Here is an 18,300-nt window from a genome sequence, read left to right on the forward strand (position 1 = left end):
TACACCATAAACTGTAATATTTAATGCTTACTATAAATAAAATGGGTAGATATAAATCGTGTTTAATTTTAATGAAATGTTTTCTATTAATGATGCTGGAAAAAAAAGTAAAGATTTTGTATGTTTTGCTCCTAAAACATCAAAAACATTAAAGGTTGAGATGCAATACCGAAAATTGCCAAAATTGATAATAAAGCGCGGAAAATGCAACAGATCAGTTGCATCAAAAATTGTAGAATACAATATACACTGTATAAACAGCAATGGCACTTTTACTTCACTTCCTCTAAAAAACTTAAGGTAGCTCGGCTGGAGGGGTTGTTTCCTCAACAAGTTTATTCGATAGAGGAGACATCGTCGCAAATAGTTCCTTCCTTTTTGTAAAGAATTAATTAAGCGTAAATTGCTTCTCCCTTTGTTAGCACATGTTTCTATGCTGTTTTCGGAGCTGTTCCAATTTGAATGTGCATGAACCGGTTTGGTTGAGAACCGAAATTATGTTTGAGATTTGAGACGAAGAAATCTCAAAATCTTTGGTTGGAAACTGAGTTGGTCGAGAACCGATGCATTCGAGAACCGAAGTTCTACTGTATATAATCAGTACACAAATCGCCAAACTTTAAGTTTATATGTATTATTGTCAATATCGTGGAGCGAAATAAATTAGCCCTAACAAAAAAGACGATTAAGAATCGTGTAGCATATATTTAGGTCCGAAAAAAATTTCTGAGCAGGAGCATCGGAACTTGTAGTCACAAGGCTAAAATAATTTGCACCCGCATGACACCCGTTACAGTACAACCAGTTCAGACACTAGTTTCTAGTAGTAAGAAACCAATGTTCTAGTATGAAAAATTGGGTTGCAGAGTCTGAAAAAAGGAAACCGAAGAAAAAAGTCTCTAAAAGCTGACGATGTTGCACACGCTGACCTGATGCAGAAACTCCTTAAAATAGAACAGGTAAGTTTGAAAGTAAAATAATTACAGCTCTTTGAGTAGACAACTCTAAGTTTGCTTGAGTTCTACTTAAAGATAAACTTGCACGTAATTTTAATATATTCTATCAGAAATTATCTGCATTTTTCTACCACTTGTGATTGTTTTTGATCTTTGAGGTGATATGACTGCCCAGGTGTTGCAAGATTAAAATCAACAAAACGGTGTGTTAAAATCATGGTTAAAATGCTCAGAAAAACATGCGAGCAAAATGTCAGCATTAGGTATTAGCAGAGTAATAGTATATATTGGCTAATGCATCCGAGTTGCAGCATTATGCATCTCTATTCTGTCAGCCTCTTTGCTACTATGAATGTCATAATCACCCTTTTGTCGGATCTGAGCGTTGTTACTGTAATCAAGTTTTGCCGATTTACATCTTAAAACATCCTGGCAATCAGATCAACTCAAGCAACCAAAACAATCGCTAATAATGTAAATTACCAACCTTTTCTGACTAAATTAACTAAAGTTTTGTTGAAGTCTCTTTTTAAGAATATAATGAGCTGACCTTGTTGTTAAAGAATGAATATGACTACCAAAGCCTCTCTCCAAAGTCAGTTCATGGGAGTTATGACAACCTGCATGCTGAAATTGATGTACATCAAATATTCCTGTCAAGAATGAAGAAATCTCAAAGCGCTGACGATGCTCAGGCTTCCTTGAATGATATTGAGCGAGAAGACAACTCTGCGGTGAGTGATAACAATAAACTTACAGTGTATGATAACTTACTGAGCAGTACCCAGACTGTGAATTAAGTGGTATATAAAATGTTTCACTTCAATACACATCAGTTTGCACCTATATTTTATAGGTTAAAATCAGAAATCAAACTTTTTATATAACTACGCTAGTTTGTGATGCCACATTATTAAACTACCAAAATGTTTCCAACTTGATAGTTTTGGCAGATAAAAGGTTACGTAAAGTTTGTGAGGAACTAAATAAATCTGACCTCCGGGTGGCATGACCTCGTCTGTGCCAATCAACTTTAGTATCATCGTGTAGCTAAAAGGTTACTCATTCTAGACTAAGCAGATGTTTTTTTTCTTAAATGTACAATTATGGTAGAGCAACTACACAAAACTGGTATTAAATATATTTCACATAGGGTACTAGTAGTATAATGACAATTTTGATGACAATGTTGATGACAATATTATGACAAAGTTAATTAATATAATGACAATCCATTCCAGACAATGACTTTCCTTTCTCTAGACTGGCTAAAGGTTCTAGAAGGTTTCTAGAAGGTTCTAAAAGGTTTCAAAATTTTAGCTTTTTTTTTGTTTTTATTTCTGTCTCATTGTACTTAAATCTTCTCTCCAGCTGTTTTAATTATTTTATTTTTGGTCCTTCTTTTTTATAAACTTATTTATGTCTTATATTTTTGTCTCTTTTTTTCTTTTAAAGAACTTACTGACTGCCCTGTCTCTGAGCTCTCCTGATGAACATCCTGCTTTCCTCTTATCTTGTTGTTTAAGATCACACTTTTGTCGGTGTTAAGGTCTTTTCTCATCCTGTTGTTCTTAGAGTTATTCATATTTCGTATTTTGGCATATGATCATCTTTGTAAGCAAAAGTTGGCAAACCTCTATTCAGGCCTTTAATTTGTGTTTTGTCAGTGAGTCATTAACTTACTTGTTCTATGTTTATTTTCATTCTCTTTGTATATATTGTCTTTGATTTTCTTGTTGCTAGGATTTATGAAGAGAGAATCTGTTTAGTTTGAATGTTTTCTTTGCCATCATTAAAAGTGTTGTAAGGAATTGACCTCCAGCCTGTCAATCACGAATCGTATCATACATCATCGTAACATAAATCTTTGCCTAGTTGTCTAAAGTATTTGACCTGTGGATGAAAGGCTAAGGTTGAATTATCAGCAAAGGTAACTGGTGGTGACAAAAAAACATTCAAGGTTAGACTACTTTTTCTGCCAAATCAACAGTGTACATTATTCAAGACTTTCATAAGCAGGTGCATACCGGTAACTGAAGTTCAGGGAGAATATATTGTTACACTTTTGTATATTATATCCATTATTAGTCTCTTACATTATATTATATAATATTTCATTACAAAATATTACATATCATGTCAGTATATTATAATATATTATAGAATGGTATATTCTGTTGTAGTGCATTATACTACAACATATTATTTAACTCAAATGATTGAAAATCAATTAATCAAAGCTCTTTAACGATCAAAGAATCTTCATGAAAAAGCAAACCAGCTACCACAAACGAAGGAAAAAATTAATTTTTATTTGGATGTTTTAATGATCGCATGCTGGCTGCAGATCTTCTGCATGGATACTGTATTTTATTACAGTACAAATGCACGTCGCTTACTGTAAAAGAATTGTGAAAGTCTCAAGTTCCTAGTAAGTCAAATGGACAAATTTTTGGTTTTTTCACAACAATCAGAGCTTATTTTATATAGAACTTAAAAAATTTAACCCAAAATGGCTAACAGTCCAAATAAAAACAGTAACAAATGTACAATAGTTCAATCAACCAAAATGGATGCCTAAGCTAAGGGATAACATTATGCAAAAATAACCTGAACATGTTTAAAAATTTAAAACTAAACATCATGTTTGAAGAGAATAAACTAAGAGAATATAAAATAAATGCTATTAAATTTTTCTTTCATTAGATTTTCTTTTTGTAGGTGCTCAAGGTTGTTGACATTGCTCCTAGCAAGCCAAATAAACCAGAAAGATCAGAGAGGTTGGCAAGTCGCAAACTGAGTGCACAAGACACTAAAGATGGCAGGTTTACTCCAGAAAACACACTTCGGCTCAACGTTGTCTCTTTGACTGGTTAGTAACTTATGTTTCTTGCAAGTTGGAATCAAATTGAGCATTTCATAATTTTTTTTAAATTATTGATATTGCTATTTAAACTTTACATGCATTTTTATTAAAAGCATTTTGCATTTTGACAAATTTCAAATAATTGAATTGGAAACTTGACAAAATTTTTTGTCGCCGCCATAAGACATGGTTCTAATTCTGACTCAAACAGACAGGGTGTGTATGTCAAGACAGGATGTGTATGTCAAGACAGAATGTGTATGTCAAGACAGAATGTGTATGTCAAAACCTGATGTGTATGTCAAGACAGCATGTGAACGTCAAGACTTGATGTGTATGTCAAGACAGTATTTGTATGTCAAGACAGGGTGTGTGTGTATATATATGAACATTAGCACTTAAGTCAGAGGATGCCAACAAGAATGTTTTCCTTTTAAAGATTCATCTCTCGTTTGGCCAATTTTAACCACAAGATCATTTTTAAACAAAGCTAAATTGCATTTAATAGATTAGAATGACATATAAGCATTCTATATAAGCACACTACGATACATTTATGAAGTTGCTAATATTAAGGCAATTTTATTTTCATATGTTTCAGTCTACCAGCACTCAATTGGTTATCAGTAAAGCAGTAACTTTGGCTAATATATACTTAACAACTTTCTTATATTTATATCTAAAAAATAATTATATTAAACAGACTCGCTGTTTGTTTTGCCTTAAAATTGCACTAACCATATTTGAAATACAAACTGAAAATTCTGCTTGCAAATGAAAACTTAGAAAGACAGTTATTTTGATGACCTTTAACTGCAAATGTTTTCTAAGACTTCCTGTTATAAATGAGCCTAGATTAGTGCCAAAGCTAGAAACTCATAAAGCTTTTCTACACAAGTTTTGAAACATAGATCTTCAAAGCAAACAGCAAATATTTGACTAGTTTTCAAACGAAACTAGGCTTTAGCAAATGTTGCTCTGCAAAAGAATCTGCAGTAAATTTATATTGTCTTAAATTTTACAAGATGTATTAAAAATAGCTGCAAACATTTTTTTGATGTCTAAACATACCTCATAGTCTATTTTTTCAAACAAGTGACAGCCAATGAACATTATTTCACAAGTTTGAAAAAATAACTACTTGTCAAAAGATTTTGCTGATGTTCATCAGCAAGTTGAAAACTGTTGCTCTTTTTTAAGCTTTCATTCTCGATGCTAATCATGTAGATTTTAATTTTTTGTGTTTCGTTCATTTAAATTGTGGGTTTCAAGCTAAATAATACTTTTACGAGTTGAAATTCTGATATCATTTGCTATTATTTTTCAACCTTATTATTTGCTGTAAAGTAAATTTTAGTAGATTTTATCTAATACTATCAACATTTTCTCATCATTTGCTATTGTTTTTGATGTTTTGAGATGATCTGACTGCCAGGATGTTTCAGGATTAAAAATGAAAAAACTGGATCATGGTTAAAACACTCAGGTCAAGTGAAAGTGTGATTATGACATTTATAGTGGCAAAGAGACCAACAGAATACAAAACACAAAAGCAAGAATTTTTGATTTAACTTTTTTAAACTCATTAATATAGCATCAATTATAAAAAAACAATTACATCAAACTTTCTAATTTAAACTTATTTCAAAAGTTAAAATTTAGTTATTGGTTAAATTGTTATATCAATTTTATGAGTGCTCTGGTAACCATAATATATGCTCTAGTAGCTGTTTGTGACCGCTAAATGTATGAATAGAAAATTGATTTTAACATGCATAACTTCTTTGTTTGAAACATAATTATTGTCAGCAATTATCCAGAAATAAACGCAAAAAGGAAAAGTTTTATAAAGCTCTCTAATAGAACAGCAATTAGCAAAAACAATTACATCACGACTAATAAATTGAAATTGTTTTAAAATTTTAAACTTTAGTTTTTGGTAAAATTATCAAATCAATCTTGGGATTATTCTGGATTATTTAACTATTCACTAGCTGCTGCCTTTTCTGGCAGCTAAATGCATGCAAAAAGCAGCTGGATGTGCTATGTTTTTCATAGTCAATAGAACTTTAATGCTTAATGTTATATGAAAATGATTATGACATCTTAGCAGTAGATAACTTTTACAAAAATAAATAATTAATATTATTTTGCTGCAGGTCAAGAGAACAAAAGCCGGGCACACCTTGAAGCAATAGAGGAACACAAAGAAGACGGAATATTTTTAACCCCAAAATAAGGAACGAGTTTAGCCTGACAATAAAATAATCCATGAACACAAAAGACTACTTATTACTCAAGTACTTTTAGTCTAAATTTTTATGAATTAAAATATTAATATCAAGTTTTGAAAGTTCCGACAGTTATCTGGATCAACAGTGTAAATTTATCAACAACTACACAATAACTAGCTAAACCATCTGGCTGTTTCAGAAACTTCTTCGAGAATCTCTCCAATTTTCAGATAAAATCAATTGGTCACAAGCATTCCTAGAATTTTTTATAAACTATCACTAAACTATCAACAAAGCGCAAGGTTTATGATATCAGGTGATGCTTATTGAAACTTATTAAATGGTATAACCATATTCTCTATCATCTCAAACACATTGAACCTTCCTGAGTTGATGTAGTGAAGTACTTGGTTGGAGTTGCCTTGTACTCTCACTGTCTTTCATTCTATTTGGAATAGCTTGAGAAACCTTTTTATCGGTCTCTGATTTTTTTAAAACGAGAGCAACATGCTTAGTGGACTCAAAGCTAACTTCTGTAGTATACGGTAAAACCTATTATCAACTGTTGATGTTTTCAAGGTTACTAATTTGATGAAGGATGTGTTTTGAATGAGGCATAATGCTAAGCATACAGTCCTTGACAGAAATGTACAAGTGTATAATGTAATATGTGTAACGTCTCTTCCGGATTGATTGTAAATACGTTTTGTAAGGGTGCATGTCTTATCTTGCATATAAATATTTATTTTATTTTGCATCGTAAAACTACAAGCAATAAAACAACTTGCCACAACATGCAGACAGTTATAGGCTACACACAGGTTTCGATAATTATTAAAAAGGTGATTAATAATTGACAACATCTGAATGTGAAACACAAGCAAGCTGTATAAAATACATTTAAAATAGTAAATAACATACCTCTTTTACCCTTTCCAGGAGATAGTTGATAAAGAAAAGGTTTTTAAAATACAATTGGGTAACAACTGCAGAGCATTACAACCTTGCAGTATAAAGATCTTTGTGAAAATGAATCGAAAAAAACATTTGGCTAAACCATGTGAAAATATCTTGCTGTGGCAGTGACAACACATTAGCGGCAAAAGTTTCATGTCACATAATTACCACATTTGTTTGGAAGTAGATTTGATGGGATGCTATGTTTAAGAGTATGAATGAACAAGCAGCATGATAACTGCAAAGTCAATATACCAGTTAACTAATAGAAAGGGAGACTAATGTTTTATAGCCAACTGGCAAGCCACTACAATATGTAAGCACTGGTTGAAAGCTCAGGTTGAACAGGTAATAAAAACAGTTCATAAACAGTGGCAGGTAATGGGGCTGAAATTGGCTGTTTTACCATGTCTTCTCAAATTACCAAATTGACTAACTTGAGTAAATTAGTCAAGTATATGGCTAAACTTACTATAATAAGGGCTGTGAACCGTGAAGCCAGGTCTAATGGCCTAAGGTCGTACAACGTCTGTATGCGTATTTTAGCCAATGTAATTAGCGTGAGCACAATTAATCCCTTGTATCCCCATGAGCTTATGTTGCTTAATGGGTTAGTTCACCCACTTCTAGAACTGAAAGTGCTAAATTCAAATCCAGTGTGATGTGTCTTTTTCGATGCAAAAACTCTATCACTATAACTGAATATATGACAGACAGACCCACAGACAGATGATGTGATTTATATATATATATATATATATATATATATATATATATATATATATATATATATATATATATATAAAATTGAGTAAAAATGAAAGTTAAAGTTAAGTTTAAAACAACTTTATTACTAATAGTTTCATATTGCCATGCAATAATCATCAGATAAAATTGTTAGCACTGAAAACGACTTATATATAGATGGAAATAAAAGCGTAGGTCTTAAAATACCTAAATACACCACTGATGCGTAGGATTAAAATTAGCAAGCAACACGATTTAAAGCCTCAACAATGCAGAAGTTTAAAAGTTAAGTCTTAAAATTGCTTAAAAGGAATTTGCCAGCATGTCTACATGTTGAAACTAGTTCGCAGCGTTTGTTTAAGGTAGCAATGTTAGGATTGTATATAATATAAAATTTCTCATACAGACATAGGTTGCATCTGCCTGTGGTCTTGTTGTATGATGTAGCTCTTTTGACTATGCTCCACTTGATGTTATATTCTATGCCTTGGTCTTTTAAGGTCCATATGTGCTTACTGAGCTCGGTGCTTGATCTTTTCTCTCCATTTCTAAAGGTTGTCATATGATTGTAATAGCGTTGTTTGAATGTGGTGTCAGTCAATCCTACGTAATGTTCGTCCGCAGATTGATCATTGGTGGTGACTGTCGCCTTATATATAATTGACTTGCTCAGGTACTTTCCTTGTAGTGGGCAGCCATTCTTATGTCGGCAGTTGCATTCTCTTGGTTCTGTAGTTATAGGGGTCTCATTGTGATGCTGCAGCAATCTGGTATTATGAGCGCTAATGATACTGCTCACATTGTTCATACAGCTGTAGCTTAATTTCACAAAGTTTCTATTGAAGATCTTACGAAGAGCGTAAGATCTTCAATAGAAGATCATAATGTTTAAGAATTAGTTAAAAAGAAACCAGCCAAGACAACTTCAAAAGCCTGCTTTAACAGCCAGCTTGACTGGTCTCCTGTCAGCCACCCTAACAGATCAAACACTTCAGAAGCCAGCTCCTGCACCCAGGTCATGCCCCAGAGCTGAGAGGACAAACAAATTGCTGGTACATCGTTGGAATCCTGCTTTGAAGGCATTCGGACCGACTCATTGTTTATGTACTGGTCGGATTTTGTAGGCAGACAATCTAGAACTGCCTCGGCAGTTTCAGAGATGCCTAGATTGCCGTTTCTTTCAGTTTTTCCAGGTTTCCTATGCAGGCGTTACTTGTCAAACAATTTACTTATAAATTGTTTTTGACAAGTCACGCGCTGTTGTAGCAAAGCTTCCAACACAAATGCAGTCATATCTCCGCAGTCTGACCAGCTGACCTGTCAGAGCTTCCAATGCTGATGTATTTCTAGCCTGTCAGTTTATCAATCACGCTTTTGTTTTAGCATTATAATCTCCGTGAATCCAATCCTAGTGTGAATACTGCTTTCTGCTTCTTTCAAGTTTTCAAACTTTCTAACCCTGACAATATTATCCATAGCTTCATTACTGATGCGCTGTGTTTGACAGACTTCTGCATTTACCTGCATTTAGTTGTTTGAAAATACTGGAGCTTTTACTTTATACCCAGTTGAAGGAGTTTTTCAGAACTTGGCTATTACAATGGATTACTAGCACATGACAGGATGTACAATTAGAAACTAGTAGTGTGAAAAACACTAATAAACATACACATATCATTTACATCCTAAAGCAAAGCACTCTTACAAAGCAAGCATTTAGCTTTCTAAAAAGAACATGTTTTCTAAAAAACCTTTATAATTTTTATTGGCTGTTAATTATAAGTAGCAGAGTAGTTTGGTATAGAATCATGTTCTTTTGTAGACTTCTATTATGGGCCTTTAAGATTGAATGTATTTCTCATACGCAATGCTGTACAATCTAATTTGTGTTTCTAATAGTAATTATCAGCTCATCAACTTTTACTAACCTAAATTTGTTTTTAGCATTGGTTTTTACATTCTATTTCTTCAGTTTTCTTTTTCTCTGTCACTTTATCTGTCTGCTTCTCTATCGGTCTGCCTCTCTGTCAGTCAGTTTGACTGCCTGCTGGTCCAACGATCTGTCTCTCTGTCTCTCTGATCGTATGCCTGTCTGTCTGTTTTTCTGTATGTCTGTCTTTCGGTTGGTCTATCTGTCATTCTCTCTGCCTGTTTTCTATTTTTCAGTTCTTCCGTCTGACTCTCGGTTTCTCTGTTTCTCCATCTGTCTGCCTCTCTGTCGGTCTGTCGGTCCATCAGTCCATCTCTCTGTCTGCCTGTCACTCTGTCTGCCTGGCTCCCAGCCTCTGTCAATCAGTCGGTCTGTTTATTTTTATGTCTGCCTGTATGTCTCTCCATCAGTCGGGCTGTCAAACCATTTGTCTGTCTGTCCTCCTGGCTGTCTGTATATCTGTCAGTCTGTCTTGATGTTGGTCTGTCTGTTGGTCTGTCAGGCAGTTTGTCAGAGCACCTGTTTGTCTGTTCATCTGTCTCTCTGTCTCTCTCACTATCTTTCACTCTCTCTCCCATTTTTGCTCTCTGTTTATTTGACTGTCAGAGAGTTGGTCAGATAGTCTGTCAGTCTGTTGGTCTGTCTGTTAGTTGCTTGGTCCGCTCGTCTATTTCCCCGGTCTGTCCGTATGTATGCCTGTCTGACAGGCAATCTGTCGGTTGGTCTGTCAGAGGTTTGCCTGTCTGTCGGTCTGTCTGTCAACTGTCTGTTTGTCTATCCATCCGTAACTTTGTCCATCTGTCTGTCTCTCTGTGGCTATGCTTCTTTGTCTCTAGGTACTTTAGTCTTTCCGTCTCTCTGTCCCTCTGTCTGTTTGGCTCTCAACTGGTCTCTCTGTTTCTTTGCCAGTCTGTTTGTCCATCTGTCTGTCTGTCTCTTTCGGCCTCCTTGCCTCCCACCTCTCCGTCACCCCGCCTCATTGCTTTCCCACTTCTCCGAGTTTCTGCTTCTCCGCCTCCGCGCCTTCCCGCCTCTCAGCTTCTTTGTCTTTTCGTCGTTTCCTGTTACTGCGTCTTTTTTACTCTGTCTCTTTTTCATCTTGTCTCTCTGTCTCTTTTTTACTATGCCTCTTTTTTACACTCTCTCTCTTTCACTCTGTCTCTTTTTATCTCTGTCTTTCTTTAATTTGTTTTCTCTGTCTCTTGATATCTCGTTCTCTTTTTCCCTTTGTCTCTTTTCTCACTGTCTTTGTGTCTTTTTGTCTATCCATCTCTTTGTCACTCTGTCTTTCTAGCTCTCTGTCCCTTTGTCTCTATGTCCCTCTGCCTCTGTGTCAATCAGGTTCTTTGCCATTCTGTCACTCCATCTCTTTGTTTCTTTGTTTTTTTTTTCTTTCTTCTCTCTGTCATTCTGACTGTCTATCTCTTTGTCAGTCCCTCTGTCAATCAATTGTAATACCGGGTGTCTGTTCCTTCTACTGTCCTAGGATACTGACCATGAAGAATTTTTTTCATATAACTGCAATCCTTTGCTAACTTTTTTTACTGTTTCATTCCCTTTGTTCATTCCCAAAATCATTCAAACCTGAATTCGCACCCAAAATAGTTGTCTTTATGTAGCCTAACAAGCGGCATTCTTTGATCTTCACATAATCTCCAAGTAAAACCGTTTCTTTAACCCCTACATTTATGATCATGTACAAAGAGCATTATTGATCTTTGCATGATGTCGCCCTCAGTTTTTTGTCTTGTAATTCATAGTTTTCTCATGGATAGTACAATCAACTATTCTTTTTGTGTAACACACTGCTGCCACTGCCCATGTGTTCATTGTCTTAGCTATATTCCTCTATTTACTTTTCACTCAAGCACTTTTCATATCTTTCTCTATTACTCCTTCCTGACCTTCTCCTGTATATCTTCAATCTTGATCCCACATGCCTCTAGGACAACTAGATACTTATAAGATCCCTCTCTTAGGTCTTGTAACGTCTTTCCTTCCAGAATACTGATACCTAAATCCTCTGTCGTCTTTTCTCTTCTTATCACCACCGTAACACAAGTTTTCAATCCAAACTTTATACATCCAAGTATTATTATTATTCTTGTTTTTTTAGTTGAAAGAAAATCTGCTACTACCACTAAAAAACATAATTGCAGTTTGTAGCTGTAACTGTGATGATGCGTAATATATATCTACATTGTTTACCCCATACTAAAAAGACTGGGTGATTTCTAATAAATGTGAGAATTCACCAGCTTCTTTCGTTTTTCAAGGAGGGTTTCTGGAGGAGATCATATATCACAATTATCAATATCCAATGATTTATTGAGTGATGGATTATGTAGGAACTGGGGAAGTTGCATTTTATGCCTCTTGGCAGCAATCAAAGTATCGAAACTGCTACTGTGCTAGTTGTCATAAGATGACCTAGTTGGGCAGCGATAGTAAAAATCTTGACTTGCTCTAGAATTATGAATCAGAGGTAGATAAGTTTCTCCTTGTATTCAGAATAGACTTAAATGAGAGATCTGCTAAACTATGTAGACTCAGACTCAGCTCTACTTTACAGTGACTACACAACGGGTTGGGACACGTGTACCACTATTAGTTCACAACTTAAACAATGTGAGTGTCAGTCTATTTTAAACATAGCAACTGGTGATTGTCCCCCACTACCTTACTACAGTGATACCAACTGTTTAAACAGCAACAACTAATAGGATAGAAACATTTGAGTTGTCTTCTTATGCAGTTGAAAGTTGTGGAACTAATTTTTCCTATACACCTTTGCAAGCAGAACTTGCTCTAAATCAATGTTTTGCGTGTGCTACAAATTTGTCAGAGTGTATTGCTGTAAATAGACACTCTTTCTTCAGTTATGGCAATGATACAGCTGGCGTATTTCTTAGCATACACTTTGCGCACAAAGATTCGCTAACACAGTGCCACTATCTTTCTCCAAATGATCTTCTCTTTCTCTGCATCAGGACATTCTCCGAAGGAGCCACAGCTGGAGGCGTATCAATCAATGACACTAATGTACAGCTACATTTGTTAAATTCTGAGACTATATCATATACTCCTACCTAGTTTGATTTGTCCAAAGTTTCTCTACTCAATGCGCTTGCTGTCTCCTATTCTCCTGTCAAACTTGATTCTTTTACTCACTTAGACAAAACTTCTATTGACGGGTTTGAACACGTATACGCGCCTTATATCCAGTGGTTAGACTCATCTTTTCATGTTCAAACGTCTTCTATAGTTTTATATCTTTTTAAATGCAACGTTCTGTATAACTCCAACAGTCAAGGTTATTAAACTTGCAGTAGTACCACAGCTAATAACAAAAAGAAAACACTGAAAAGCATGATATCTGTAATAAAACTTCAGATAGTTTTCAGTTTTCACTGGATTGTATTGTTGTTCAATTCAATTCTTAAAGTTGATGAAGATGCAGTATATGTGATATTAAATGTCTTTTAACTTTGCAAGGAGTCACTCTTGTTGTCGAACAGTTTGTGACTCTTGAAAACCTGAACAAATTAAGGTCAGCAGTTGCTTCTCTGGTGAACAGTTTATCTATGACTGGCGAAGTAGCTGATAGCACTGTAAAACAGTCTGAATGATCTGCATCAACTATTATAGAGTTAACAGCTCTTTGTAATTTCAAAAACTAGCAGGATTGCTTAACCATTTACATTTCTTGTCAAATTACATACATTTAGTATTGGCAGCCATCTTACTAGATGAAGCACAGCATCCGAAGGAATCGCAAGTCAGACTGGAAAGCACAACCCTGAATCCATTGAGCATATTGTTTTTGTAATAAATAACTTATACTTATTCCATTGTTTATAATTGTTCTATTGGATCATTCTGCTGTACAACGCAAATCCCGAGGTCACCAAAAGTTATATACATGTATGTAATAATAAACATTTATCTAAATTTGCAAAGAGTAATTATGATACTTGTGCAGTTTGTGACTTTGGAAAGCAGTAGCCAGTGTAAATTTGTCATCAAATCTCTCTCAGTCAATGTATTCATGTTATGCCAATTATCAAAACAATCTCAAACTGTTGGCATTTCTATTGAGCTAACCAGTTTAGGAAAAGTCAAAAATTGATGGAATGCTCTGACCTGCTTATTATTCTGGTGACTCAGTTTTACTATCTGTTATATGATTTTAATAGCCATTTCTATCCAATTTTGTATTCTAAATACAAACATTTTTTCAGCAGTATCATTTCAATGAGAAAATGTGAAAATGTGAAACATTTTTTATGAAACTACCCATCTTGCAATGGTGTTTCAAGTTTTTTTTAGATTTATCTCTGCTTTCAACGTTCTCTCAGATACATAAACTGGTGTATAAACTTGCAACTAAATCTATTCAGGTACTTAAAGTTGATTTTCATCATAGTGTAAAGATTTTTCTATCAATACTTTTAGAAGCAATTAATTTTTTTTTCTGATTATACCGTCTCATCTCACGGATGTCTATTGTAAAGTACTGCATGGTGCATGTTAGAATTTTATGACAGAGTCAAGGGTGGTTTAATACCCTTGATTACTTTTTATGTTTTCATTCTATTTTGCATTTTTCTGTTGTATTGTAGAATTTGGCCAATATGTTCATTTAGAATCAAACCAGTAACTATTTTCAATAAAATAGAAAACGTTAAAATTGCCTGATTGTATTCACAAATCATCAGATTCACTAAAAACTGGTGTATTAAACGCAACCAGAAAATTTGAAAACATTTTCAACTGTAGCAGCAAATATATGCTTAAAATGAGATAATCTAATTTAATTAAATTTATTAGCGTTTCTTTGCACCAAAAATTAACAGCATCCAGTTACCAATACATACTGTAGTATGACAGTAAAATCAAATCTAATAAAATCACAACTTTCAAACGAGTTTTAATCAATTTGCAAATACTTTTGACTAAACAAACTTATTGATTGTATTGTTGCTACAAAGTCGTATTTATAGCAAACTTCATTTTTGGAGGGTTTTCATTATAGCAAAACAATATGTATTATGACTCATGATCTTCAATAATAAAATGCACTTCATGCATCTCGGGAAGGAAACATATTTGAGCAAGACTTGACAAATAACTCCTCTCAACTTTTAAAATATCATTTATTTTTTTGCGAAAGCTTTTAAAGCACATAAATTACATAATTTCTTTGATATATAGTTCAATACATCAGAGTCTTGGCTTTCGAATGAGCCTATATTCAATACATAAAGAATAATAGAACTATGAAAAACAGGGTGTCAAAAGTATGTCCTGCAATAATACAACACTCGGTTGCAGTTTGCACAATGTGATGTCACAATTATTATTTAGCCTTAGGTAGTTGATCCCTTTCGCTGCCATTGAGGCTGCGCTTTTCTTTGACAATTGGTGCCGTTAAACTCAGAGAGCGCTAATAATAAACTAGGATTCTAGATAATCAACAATGCCCAGGGATCGTGCTAACGCCCGACCAATACAAACACATGTTCTGGGTTAACTAATTATGCTTGTTGATAAATATACTGTTGTTGTTAAAGGTAATGAAATCCCACCAATTAAATTGTGACCTGCAGTTGCGTGGCCCTAAGACTATATGTCAATCACACTTTCGGGAGATCATGCAATGCTTGAAATTAATTAGTCTCAGTCGTGCCCGCCCCATCATAATAAAAAGAGAGGGCTAGGGCATAATATCATCGGGAAAACATAGTATGGTGTATGAAATCTCAGTTATTTATCATAGAAATAATCTGTACATGGAGAGCTAATGACACTGATTCCTTTGTGACCTTCATTGGTTTTCTGGAGTTGTCCTACTTCGCCTGCCACTAGCGTCATTATCGTAGTTGATAAATATAGGCAGTAAGCAATAAAATAAGCGGTAAGAGCATGCAACACTAAATATGAAAATTGTGACGTCACAATTTTCGAGTCTATACCATTGAACATTTCTACGGTAGAGCTCTGGGGAAATCCTATAAACACCAACCAATGTCTATCGCAACGTGTCAAACAATAACTCATTCAAAAGCCAAGACTATGGTGTATTGAAATATATGATAAAAAATTATGTAATTTATGTGCTTTAAATATTAACTGTTAATGCATCGAGATAATCAACATTATATAGGTTTTGCAAAGACTTACAGTTTAAAGTACATTGCTGTTCAACGTACCGGGAAAGTAATTGCAACTGACAGTTACACTAATGACCTGCTTGTTGACTTCCATTGGTGGGCTCTATTGTTAGTTAGACTTAGGCCAGGGAGCATGAGTCATTATCGGGCAATTCCTTTATGCGCTCCACTTGGTCTTTGGTTCTTTGAGCTCACTTGTCATGACTGGCAATAATGCTCACAAGGTAGTTTAGTAGTAGTAGGCCTCCTTACCTTAGCAACATCCAGAAGCGATTTAAGCATATGTTATGGTAAAATTTGAGTCAAATATGGTTATGACTTAGATTGTTCAGAAAAATAAAGGTTGGTAGTATATACGTTTATGTTTTCAGTGAGACAAATCAATGCAGTGAGCTTTACCCTCGATTTATAGTTTTAATTCTGAGATTTTTTATCTTTCAATTCAAAACTTATTTCAATTAATAAATGTTTTTGCTGTGAGGTTTCACAACATCAAAAGTATTTGTAAATAAATAAAACAGAGGCCAAAACAACATTTACATTTTTATTGTGAAATAGACTTTCATTACGCACCAATCAACTTTAAGAGTTTTGGAAGTTCTGTGTGAAAACCTCACAATCTTTATTATGAATTTCACAGTTGTATTCTTGCTGCTTATATATACATATAATATAAGTATATATAAATGTATATTGCATATATTATTTGCAATTAAGTTTAACTTGTAATATATGATGATCCCAACGGAAGAATGATTAATGTCACATTTTCTCAAAATAATAGATTTATCTACTATTAGATAGTTCTTGCCACAAAGTTTAGTATCTGTGACATACTTTCAGCAAAAATTATCTAGGTCTAGGGGTATCCCTACTTATAATAAACTAGCTCTTTGCAAAACTGATTAATGTCCAAGAACTGGTACGCAACAACGATCATCTGCCAGTAAAATAATTAACAATTGCGATAGCGATTTGGTTTTCCCGTTTTGAAAAATGAAGAAAAATGGAATTGTTTAGCAAAATTAATTTCAACTAGTTGTATGTGATTGGCAACAAAGTTGTTTCATTGGAGATAAAAATTGATTTATCTAGCTGATGTGTAGGCTTTGTCATGAAACGAAAAGTGAAATCCTATTGAAAGGCCGATACATCAGCTTATGGGCAGTACTTATACTGAATTACCGCAAAAGAATTAATAACTTGATGTAATGGACAGAATCAGTGGAGATGAAGGAGAACATCATAAAAATACTACTAAACCAAAAAAGAAAAACCCATGATTGCAAACGTGAAATAGCCAGGAAAATAAGCATAAAAGAGCACACAGCTGGTGATGATTACAAGTGCTGAAGGCTGAAGTGCTTTGAGATCACCAGTACTTTAGAAAGAGAAAATCTCATACTAAGTGAATCTACTGTTTTTCTTTTCTCAAATATTAAAATAAAATAACTTTATTTTTTTATTAGTAAAACTTGTAATAAAACTTGATTCACAAGTGAAACGCTCAGTGAATTGACTGTGAAGTCAAATACACATTTGGAAAAAGCTGTGGTCTCCTCATAGTCTATAGCTGGTAATACCTGACCTTTTGGTTTAATTTTGGAGTGTTTAATGAAAGAAGTAATATACAAGAATACACTACATTTTTAGTGTATCTGAAGATAGATAACTATTGTATCAAAGATTAAATTTCTTTGGTTTGGAACAGTTGCCAAGATTTTTTTAAGGCTTGGTGAATAATTACAAACCGCGAGACAAACAGGAAACATATCTATCCAGCCTTATTTCTATCGCTGAAGTCAAATGAAGGTGATCTCAAAAAGATGATGATACAGAGGCCTAGTTTTACAACAGCTCGTACACATACAGCCTGAAAGTTTCTAGTCATGACCGTGTAAAAGAAGTCCGTTTACCACAAAACTTTGCTTTCTGTGTTTGGAATTACCAATCGGAGGGTTCAAACTATCAAGATTTCTCTCACAACAACATGCTGGGAAACAATATTTCAGCACTACCGAGCTTACATAATGAAACTTCAAGTGTTAAGAATAATGTTATGGCCATTGAGTAAAAGAAGCGATATCCATGTAAAGCACGGGCGTTGAGTGCGTGAGTGTATTGAGTAGCATTTACCTGCATGTAATACTTAGATTGTTGCTACAGAGTAACTCATTAGTAAGACTTGTTTTGAGCTTGAATTTCCTATTTTCAGGCCAGTCGCCAGTTGATAAACGGGGAAAGCATGGTAATGTTGCAAACAAGCTCCCAGAAAAGATACCCCAGCTCATCGCGTACACATTCATTCAGTCAAGTGGAGGTCAAAGGTCTCATTATAGCACATAAAAAAACCGACAACGGTATCTTCCAGCAGAACTGAACCAGATGAAGCTTTTCAACACGTTAACAGTGAAAAACTCAGACACAAAGTGTGGCT

This window comes from Watersipora subatra, chromosome 11, assembly GCF_963576615.1.
Source record: "Watersipora subatra chromosome 11, tzWatSuba1.1, whole genome shotgun sequence".
Lineage (NCBI taxonomy): Eukaryota > Metazoa > Bryozoa > Gymnolaemata > Cheilostomatida > Watersiporidae > Watersipora > Watersipora subatra.